The sequence below is a fragment of the Podarcis raffonei genome, chromosome 15, assembly GCF_027172205.1.
Source record: "Podarcis raffonei isolate rPodRaf1 chromosome 15, rPodRaf1.pri, whole genome shotgun sequence".
NCBI classification, from domain to species: Eukaryota; Metazoa; Chordata; class Lepidosauria; order Squamata; family Lacertidae; genus Podarcis; species Podarcis raffonei.
In genome coordinates this window covers 25,222,771-25,233,249 of record NC_070616.1, presented here as the reverse complement: position 1 = coordinate 25,233,249, position 10,479 = coordinate 25,222,771, and the positions used below count along the sequence as shown (strand labels likewise).

The window sequence follows — 10,479 nt, the reverse complement described above, 5'->3', positions numbered from 1 at the left end:
CAGTTTTAGGTGTGGAAGGAAAGTGCGTGTGTTGGTCTCTCTCTGTCTTTCATGCACCCAAAGCTCTAACTGCATCATCCACAGCCTCAAAAGTAGATGAGAAAAGTGCTGACAACATGTGAGAGCAACAGGTGATTTATTTCATGACGGGAAGGCCAAGGTCTCCCTTCTGAGGCTAGAGCTGACATTTTAAGCATCCAATGAGACTATCCTTCACCATGTACAGCTAATGCATCTAGCCGGGGGCCCTGAAGAAGTGGGAGGCAGCAGATGATTTTTCACCCTAAACTTACGCATGTTAAAAAAAATCACAAAACATGTTATTCTGAAGAAATGTTTGAGGAAGCCAGTCCCAGAAGCAAATGAGTTGATTTTGGTCACTTGACCTTGTTCACCTGAATTGTAAGGAAGAAAATGCAGCCGCTAAGTTTTCCCACAAAAGATAACGTAACTAAATATTTCACATGGGAGCAGGGCTGCAGGCTGAAGATTCATTGCCACCAGGGTGGCCAGAAGTGGGATTGAATGAACATCTCCACCCCAACACCGGAACAACACACAGAGGTTGCGAATCTGGAAAACCGGCGCATCATCCTCACAGGAAGGGCAGGAGATGTGGCTGGGCAAAGCTGTGAAGAGGAGAAGAGAAAGGGTTGAGTCAGAAACAGACTTAAGGAGAGCTGCTAGCCTCTCCCTCCACAGCTGAGTTGGTCCCTATTTGGAAACAGCAGAGGCTGCCTGGGATCTCCAGTGTGGCCTGATTCAGAATCTGGTGATTTCCCCCCCCCCCCTTTTAACATACTTTAGAGAAGAAATAGGAGAGTGCTGGTCCCATTTAAACACTGTACTTGCTGATTGCCCTTTTAGTCCTTCTAAACAGCACTGGCTTCTCTCCTGCCCACACCCCGAAGCTGTGCTCTCCTGTGCCTTGTAACAGCTTTGCAAAAGGCAAAAAAATTCAACCCTCCTTAACAGCTAGGAATATCTTGCTACACAAAGCAGGCTGCATGAAGGCATATTGTCCTCACCACAAGAGCTTTTGCACATTGGTGCAACCGTGCATGCGTGGCCTCCGTCCCCATTTGCTCAGTAGGGCAAAGAAGAGGCTCACGTGTGCCTTGCTATGTACAGAAAGGCAGAGAGCAGCTGGGAGTTTTGTTAGTCTCGAGCTGATGTTCTGGAGACTGGAGCGACCCTTCCAGCTGGTTTATGCAATGCAGCATGAATCATGCCATCAACAAGCTCGGGGCCTATTATTAGATTAGGAAACTGCTGCCTCAATGCAAGATCTGCTCATAAAGATCAGTTATTTTTTGCCACAGTTCTCAACTAGAGGATGCTGGCCAGAGAAAATAAGAGGCTCTTTGCTTCTTAGGAATTCCTCTTCTCCTGCAGCTCAACTAACCTTTGACATCCAGTACAGAACTTTGTTGTTGCCCAAGTTTTAATATTTGTCACTATCAGGAACTTGCAATAAAAAGCTGACTTTGCATGCTTCAATTAAAGCTTGGGCACACCCCCTCCCCGACTTCTGAGCGATCACATTAATGACCAAAGAATCCTTTTGCAGCTAAGACCTGGAACCAGTATTTCCTTCCTGCTAGTGACCCAGGTCCACTGATATGAAGCTGCCATTGACCCATCTAGTTTAGCATTGTCTACACTGGCTAGCAGCAGTTCTTGAGGGTTTCAGGCAGCGTTACCTCCAGTGGAGGCTACTCTGTTAGGGCTAACAGGGCACAGCCTTACCAAGCTCTGACCTCAGCTAGTCTGCACCTGCCTACCTTTTTGCTTGCAACCAATCAAGAGATGTCTCTACCTGCCATTGGCTCTGGCTGTGCTGCCTGTTAGCTTTGTTTCTGCCCTAATGGTCTCAATGGGCATCAACCAGAACTGGTTCTCTCCTGACCCTATCTAGAGTTGGGAGGGAATGAACCAGGGCCTTCTGCATCCAAAGCAGAGGCTCTACCAATGATCTATGACCAAATTTTCTACACCTTTTTCTCAGTGAGAGAAACCTGGTCACTGCAGGGCTGCCCGAAGGAGATCTTACTAAGAGAATCAGAAGTGTGTTTTACAACAGGGTGTATTCAGCCTAATGGGTGAAACATTGTGCATTCCCTTGGGGCTGCCTAACATTATTAAGCATAACAACAAAGCAGCTGCATCTGGATTACGAATCGAACTGACAGACCCTGGAACACAAGCAGGGTGGGGTTTCTGGACCAGCACCAAATTCTGAGGAGGTTCCAGGTTGTCTCTACAGCAGTTCACACACCAGTTACAATCTATTGTGCCCACTAAGCTTGTGAGTCAGCATGGCAGGCATCAGCTTGTGGTGCAGGCATTATATCGCTCAGCAGAGCTGTTGCCTCCCCCAAAATACTTACCCTCTGCTGTTCTATGGTTGCAGGATAATGTTCTCTCTCCTTGCAATACAACTTTTCAATCTCTCAAAAAAGTATCAAGATAACTTACCAAAGAGTCACCCTCTTCAGACCACTATATATATATATAAAATCAATGGGGAAGCTTTTGCTGGGTTGCATATACCACCTGAGGCCAAGGGTGTGTGTCCAGGTTTTAATGTCCCTTGTGGGGAAACACTCCCAACTGCATAGAAAACTAATTCTTCCAGAGAAAGCATTGGATCCAGAGGTTCGCCCTGTGGATTTCTTAATCTCAAAGAAGAAAAGGCGAAGGCAGCAAAATAACACGCGATAAAATCTCATAGCTGCTGAAAAATGTGTTATCTATGGATAATCCTTTCCCCTTAACCCCACTGCCTGACACTTTCCAAGAGCCACTATGTCTGTTGATTTGCAGAGGTCAAATCACTCCCATCCCGTCCCTCCTCTCATTGGGCTCACTAGGGGACAGAAGTAATCTGGAGTTGGGGAACTAGAAGGGCCAGCCCTAATATTGGGTAGAGGGAGGAAGCAAATGTGGGGTGGGAAGGGAAGGGAAGGGAGTGGTGGTGGTGGTACTGGAGGACAGAGCTATGTGGACCATGAGGTGTGACAGGTGCTCTTCATCCTGCCTTCAGGTACAGCAGAGGACGTTGTCAACATTGAAAAGCCACCTGCCAGTCTGTGCATGGAAGGGGGTGTGAGCAGTGGAGGCTGCTGCATTAGTGGAAAGGGGGCACTGCCCCACCAACCTGTCTGCCTTCAACCTACAAGAGCTCAGGGTGGCTCCACTTTCATTGGCTCTGGCGCCACCTACTGTTGGTCTCCCTGCCTTCCACCCTACAGGCGTGAAATATGCAATTTGTCCTTCCCCCTCTCAGGTAGGAGAAGTTCTCGGGCCGGTCCTGAGAACCAGCCAGCACTTGTCCCCTTTGGAAAACACCCTATGCTCAAAACACACTAGGCCATTGGAATAAAAGGGGGAAATCCCCCTTCACTTCCCACCAAATCCACCTTCACAGCACTTGAGAGGCCTTGCCTCCTTAGCACGGTCTTTCGTCACCCCCTGCCTGGCTTCCAGAAGGAGGAGCCTTGACCTCAGTTCGCCTTGGCACCGCAAGGGTCTGCTCAGGGCAGGCTCTTTCCTGGGCTCGCTCCTGGCAGTAAACAGACAGCGTTGCGTCACCATCGGGCTCGCCTTGTGACCAGGCAGCCGCCAGGAATGCAGCGACCCTTTCTCCAGGGAGCCTGAGGCCTTGGCGTTGGTTTTGGCTGCCTCCCAGTTGCTGCCTCAATCTGCGTTCAGAAGAGCTCTTGTTTCCCTCTGGATTCGCATCCGAGAGAGCGCTGTGACAACTTCGGCCCGCTCACTCGGCAGGAGAAAAACAGACAGTCCTGCTCTCTGTCCACAGGTCACCCTGCCCGGCTACCTCTCTCTGTCTGAAGCACTAACGTTGACTTTCCAGTGACGACCTCCCCTCCCTCTTTATGGGGGCGATGAGCTGGTGGTGAAGCACGGAGGGAGCCGAGCAAGCTGCCTCTTTGCATTAATCCCCCTGCTGTTGCGAAGCCTCGCTGTTGACTGAAAGAATGAGTTCGCGCTGGGCTCGGGGCTGCAGCAGCTTGCCAGCTGGAAACAGCTCGCAGCGTGCAACTCGCCTGCTCTCTCGCATAAATGACAAAGGGAGGAAGCTGCCTTATATATGCCGAGTCAGAGAATCGGTCCCTCCAGCTCAGCATTGCCTGCACTGGCTGGCAGCAGCTCTCCACAGAGTTTTGGACTGGAGGATTCCCCAGTCCTAACAGGAGTTGCTGGGATTTGAAAGCGGGGCCTTCTGTGGGCAAGCAAATCCCCCATTGCTGAGATATATGGCCCTTAAGACGCAGGAAGCTGCCATTTACCAAGCCAGACCAGAGATGCATCTAGCTCAGCCTCACCAGCACTGACTGGCAGTGGCTCTCCAAGGTTTCAGATGGGGCATTCCCAGCCCTACCAGGTGACACCAGGGGTTGAATAAAGGGTAAAGGGACCCCTACCATTAGGTCCAGTCGTGGCCGACTCTAGGGTTGCGGCGCTCATCTCGCTTTATTGGCCGAGGGAGCCGGCGTACATCTTCTGGGTCATGTGGCCAGTATGACTAAGCCACTTCTGGCGAACCGGAGCAGCGCACGGAAACGCCGTTTACCTTCCCGCCGGAGCAGTACCTATTTATCTACTTGCACTTTGACGTGCTTTCGAACTGCTAGGTTGGCAGGAGCTGGGACCGAGCAACAGGAGCTCACCCTGTCGTGGGGATTCGAACCGCCGACCTTCTGATCGGCAAGTCCTAGGCTCTGTGGTTTAACCCACAGCGCCAGCCGCGTCCCAGGGATTGAATTGGGGAGAAGCAAAAGCATCGGTGGCCCCTTCCTTGCCTCTCTGTTGCTCTGCCAGGGGGCCATCACCTCTCCTTCCTTTAAAACATTGCTCAAATGTCCCTTTATGAGGGGAGCCCCTTGCATAAAATCCCTCATTCCTGGCGCAAATTGGTATAAGGGTATTTGCCCATGTCTACTTCCCTGACTGCCAAACGTTTGGAAATTTCTTGAGGCAGAGGCTTTCGGTTGCTAATTTCACTGAACGGCACTTGGTGTTTTATTATACCTTTAATAGTTTATTCGTGGCATCAAGAATACCAGACTCACTTTTCGTTTCGTTTTTTAATAATGTGAAGACATGGGGTGTTTGGGGATTGTACTGTGCTCCCCAATAAGGGCTTGCCATTTATCTGACCCGTTTTTCAAAACACAGCAAGTAATAAAGAGGTCTGGCATGCATGTTAAGTAGGGAACAAATAGGGGGAAGGGTTGCTGCTCAACCTTCGCTGCTCCTCACGAGCAACTGTGATGGGATCCTCGCAGTGCCAGAATAAATTCCCCTTGGTACCACCACAAAGAGAACGCTCAGCCCAGCCCTGCTGGCTGTTTATCAAAAATGCGCTTGTTTTTGAGGGGGGAAAATGTTAACAAAACAAGACTGGAAGGTTTTGGACTTTGAACTGGAACAAGGATAAATAAATAGCTGATAAAAGAGAGGCAGGGACAGGAGCCAGTGGGCTTTGAAGTGCATCGGGGGCATGAGGCAAGAATTGCAGGCCGAGAGCCGGAGAACATGCAGAGACAGGAATGATCATAATATTTTGTAACTGGTGGTACGAAGAACCCCCCCCCCCATATCCACATAATTCCTTGCTTTGTAGAGGTGGATCCCTGAAAGCTTACAACACTAAGATGACTTGGAAGGATACTGGCTTCCAAAGCATCCCTGGGAATTTTGGTATAAAAGGGAGGGTTATTGTGAGAACTCTTGTTAGCAGAGGTGCTTGGCATTTTCTAAGCAGCTGCAGTTCCCACAGGGTTCTGATTTGAAAAATCAAACACTGATATAAGCCCTTTGGAAAACAAGAAAGAGAAAATAAAAGCATACTGGCACAGAGAGGAATATATGTGTCGGACACACATAATGTACGAATGGCCTTCAGAAAACGAGGGATTGCATTCATCAAGTCCAGGAGTCAAGTCACAAAAAACAGTGGCTGAATCCTACAGACAACCTCTTACCACAAAGTGTGTGTAAATTGCTTTGCAGGGTGGTTTTGTTTTGTTTTTTAAATCTGGATAACCAGCCAGAGTACTACTGGGCAGACCCATACCCAAAATTTCTGTGGTAAGACAGTGGGAATCATAGATGCTTCTGCACAACTTGCTGGCTGAGTACTCATCCCAATTTGCGGGGAGATTAGATGAGGTTGCGTCAAAGCAAGTGTAGGACTGCACTTTCCAAGACGTTTCCCAGTCACATCCCTTACGGTCAAAGTCTGATCATCAACCATCAACCGTAATTGTACAGCCGGGATTTGGCCAGTTTGTGATGGAAACCCACACAAAAATAGCAACAGCCTTGGAACTCCCAAACGGAAGGGTGAGAACAGAAATATATCGGGTTTCCAACATGCTTGAAATGACTTAATGTTATTAATGGATTAATGGATCCAGTATTTGTTTCTAGATAAGGCTGTTTTGACTCGGAACGTTTAGTCTGCCATTGTAACCTGGGAGAAAGTCTGCATTGTCCTTCCAATCTGAAAGGCTGCTCCTTCAGGTAGTTGACTCTACCTTTCTACGATTCAGTGACAGGTGACATGGCTGCCCCTACCCATCCACCAGGGACAGCCAAGGCGGAAGCCTACTTACTCAATATGCCAAATGCCGCCCCTCCCTTTGCTCACAGCAAGCCTGCAGAGGCAGCCACTGACTCTAAGGACAAACATGTTATGTTGTTGTTTGGAAAGGTTAGGATACCAGCCAGGTGTTGTCCAAGATACCAGCCCCCACAGTGGCAAGAAAGGGAATGACGGATGGGCACTTCGTTAAATTTCCAAAGAACGTGGTTTTGATAATAATAAATATAATAATAAACCCGTTTCCTTGGCAACTGCTGATGTCAGGCTTGCTCTGGCAAGGAGTGTCGGCTGTGCAGACCCCTCAGAGCTTGAGGCTAACTGGAAGAGAGAGAGAGAGAAAGGCAAGTGTCAATAAATAACCCACCTCAATCGGCAAGTCACAAAACACTTCCTGGCCATTCAGTGGTCTTGAAGTCAGACCCCTCTGCCCATCCAAGGAGGCTCACTTGAGGTAAAAGGTTTAGTAGTTGTAAGGTGTTTCTTGTCTTTGCAATCACAACAGCAATGTGAAAGAGAGGTCATATATACCCATTTTACAGAAGCAGCATTGAGGCCAAGAGACAGCAAACAGGTCAGTGGCCAAGACCCCAGACTTAAGAACAACTCAGGACAGATGTGGGCATGTGGCCTTTTCTAGTCTTCTTTCTAAGTTCACCTCCTCTGCTTACTCATTATTGGCTTGCAGGCGTATAATCTCCATCAAGGTTCACAGCTGGTATCTGGAAAATTGATCTCTTGAACTCCACATGTTTCAAGTCTCAGCTGTCAGATTTGGGAGCTGGTTCAGCGTCACAGCTAAGAGGGCAAGTTATGTATGAGTCGATACGTCTGCACTTCAAACCTTGTGTCTGCTGTGAGCTCACCAGTGGGAATTTCTGTGTCAATTAAGTAACCCCCCCCCCCCACGACAGGGATGACTCTGGTCTACCTTACAGGGTTCTTGTAAGGTTTACTGAGCCAACACATATACGCTAAGAAGTGCTGGGTTGAAAGGCTCTCCTAACACTTCCCAGTTACATCAACAACACAGAGATACCAGCGTTAATTGTGACGGGTTGATTCAGCCAGAACAAGAATCTCGATACATGTCCAGACTGAATATCAACTGCTTTCTTTGCTTCTTCTGGGAACAATCCCCGCTGCATCCACTCCCCAGGTGTGTTGCGGCTGCTGCATGCAAGGCTGCAGAGATAGAGATTTATGCATTATGCACACTAATCCAAGTGTGGCTGTAACCGTAACCTGGGGTGGGGGGAGAGGGGGCCGCAGCTTCTCTTCCTGCACAAGGTGACTGTGGGTCAGGCACTGGCAAGTGCGAGCAGAGCGTCTCCTTGGAGCTGTTGCCATGCCAACACATCTGCCTAGGTGATTGCCACTTGTTGAAGGTCGGAGATGAATTAGCAGCTGGAGGAAATGGCAAGGGGGAATGAGAGAGCTGGAGGGTTTAACACTCTCCAGCCAAAGGGTTTGACACCCAATTTCTCTTGCTAAAAGGTGCACTCTAAAGGAGCAGGGGCCCTTTCTCTCAAACTTCTACACTGCCTGGTAGGTGCAAATTAAAGTGCTGTATAAACAGATTGGTAGGGACGCGGGTGGTGCTGTGGGTTAAACCACAGAGCCTAGGGCTTGCCGATCAGAAGGTTGGTGGTTCGAATCCCCACGACAGGGTGAGCTCCCGTTGCTCGGTCCCTGCTCCTGCCAACCTAGCAGTTCGAAAGCACGTCAAAAGTACAAGTAGATAAATAGGTACTGCTCTGACAGGAAGGTAAATAGTGTTTCCGTGCACTGCTCGTTCGCCAGAAGCGGCTTAATCATGCTGGCCACATGACCCGGAAGCTGTACGCCGGCTCCCTCGGCCAATAAAGCGAGATGAGCGCTGCAACCCCAGAGTTGGCCACGACTGGACCTAATGGTCAGGGGTCCCTTTACCTTTACCTTCTATCCAGAGAGCCATCAGCCACTAAAAGAAGAGAGGCCTGGGGTGTGTGTGTCAATAATTACTTGCTCCCCCAAAGCAGGTATAAAGCAGTAGCAGTCAAACACTGAGCTCTATGGATTCTGTCCCCAGGAAGTACAAATTTCGAGATCCAAATTTGTTAGGTAATATTTAATATTGCTTCAATTTATTCTGCTTCCACAATCTAGGTTAACTAATAACTTGGAAGTTATCTGGAAACTTTTGAGGCTAGAAACAGGTGAGCGACAGAGATGTTTCCATGTTATTCTCTGGGTTTAAACAAGAAAGAAGCGAGGAACAGAGATGTGCTGTCTTCAGGGTGCTGAATTTGGAAATGGGTGACCGGCTGATTCTGATTTTGCATGGCCAGTCCTGAGATAAACAGAAAGCAGCCAGTGAAAATGTCTCTTGCCCAAGGTGTTTCCACGCTGAGCACGGGCAGATTTTGTTTCTCCAGGCACCTTCCCCCTCTTTTCCGCTCCCTTGAATTCCTACTCCGGCTTTGTACAAAAAAGAGAGAGAAAAGAAATATACTGCAGAAAAAGGCATCTGGCCTGTGCAGTTTTCTTTGCAGGAGGATGGCCTCAGCAGGGCCTCGCTGAAAGGGTAATGCATACTCTGGCAATTTCAATGCAGGGTATTATTTACCCAGCTGACGTCATTCAGAGCACATTCTCCGCTTCCATTCTCTCTAGAAGCCTCCAGGATATAAGGCACCTGATCATTTTACTGGCTTGAAAATGCTGGCTAGCCCTTTATATAGAGCACAGTGCATGAAGCAGAGGAAAGAGAGAGAGAGAGCGCGTCATCTTGGACTATTTAGGAGAGTAAATAGCCGTCCTGGTTTAATTTGCTTCCTTCTATGCTCCTTGTTGCCAATTCTCCCTCTCCCCAAAACTCTAGATGGATTATTGCAAAAAAAGACAGGTTGCTACTATTTATGTTCCAAAATCTGAGGGAAAGGTTTCAAACAACTGGCATGTCTGTCCCCTTCAAATGTAGACATTAAATCGCTTTTTTAACACATGGAGGATTTAAAAAAAACTCACATGATATGGCCATTAACAATGATGTGTTCAGAGAAAGAGCTCAAGTCTACATACCGTATTTTTCCATGTATAAGACACCCCCTATCTTTGGGGACTCAGATTTAAGAAAAGAGGGGGGTATCCGTGTATAAGACGCCCCCTAATTTTTGACTTTATTTTTTAGGGAATAGTCTTATACACGGAAAAATACGGTACTCACGTTTCAGAAAAAAAGTCTGCTTCATCATTTTATCTTAAGAGCAACCTTCCAAAAGAGCAGTCTGTCAAGATAGCAAGTGCATTTACAAAGCCAAACGGTATGAACATGACTGGTTTGTCTTTTTCTCGCAAGTAAGTTCTGACTAGGAATGTGTAGATAAAGCCTGTGCTCATCATGCCATATTTATCTGCAAGGTTGGTGAAGCCTGCTCTAAGGTGTTCTGGAAAACCTCTGCTTGGCTGGCTTGTTAGTAAAATGGGAGCCTATGCTTTACAACTGAAAACCCGTAATGTATTGCAAATATTTCCCCATAGGCAATTATATTGGTGGGAGGTATACACAGTGATTCACACACAGCCATCTTAAAAAAACCCATCGCCCACTGCAGCCAATGAATGGTGGAACTCCCTGCCGTAGGAGACAATGGATACCAGTGATAAAGTAGGACAGAAATGGGACAGGGGCATTGCTTTGCAATTAGTAGCCTCCTCAGGTCATGCCTGCCATTGCTGTGGGGCTAAAGGAGCCGCCAAGTACACAGTTGAACTCACGATCGGTTTAGCCTGCTATAAAGGTATGTTCCTGTGCAGATTACAAATGGTTAATATTTTCTTCCTTCAACTTCTCAAATCAGTTTCTTCCA

The 10,479-nt window shown here is 48.0% G+C and overlaps 1 protein-coding gene across 1 annotated transcript in view; it reads right to left on the bottom strand.

The window, feature by feature from the left end:
- Positions 1-119: 119 nt before the first annotated feature.
- The window catches only part of SIK2 (salt inducible kinase 2), a 90,017-nt gene continuing 79,657 nt past the window's right edge, over positions 120-10,479 (bottom strand). The window contains exons 15-16 of the transcript XR_008327813.1: positions 6,500-6,949; positions 120-629 (exon numbers count right to left, since the gene is read on the bottom strand). The gene's annotated coding sequence lies outside the window, so the exon portion shown is untranslated. The remainder of the gene's footprint in view (positions 630-6,499; positions 6,950-10,479) is intronic.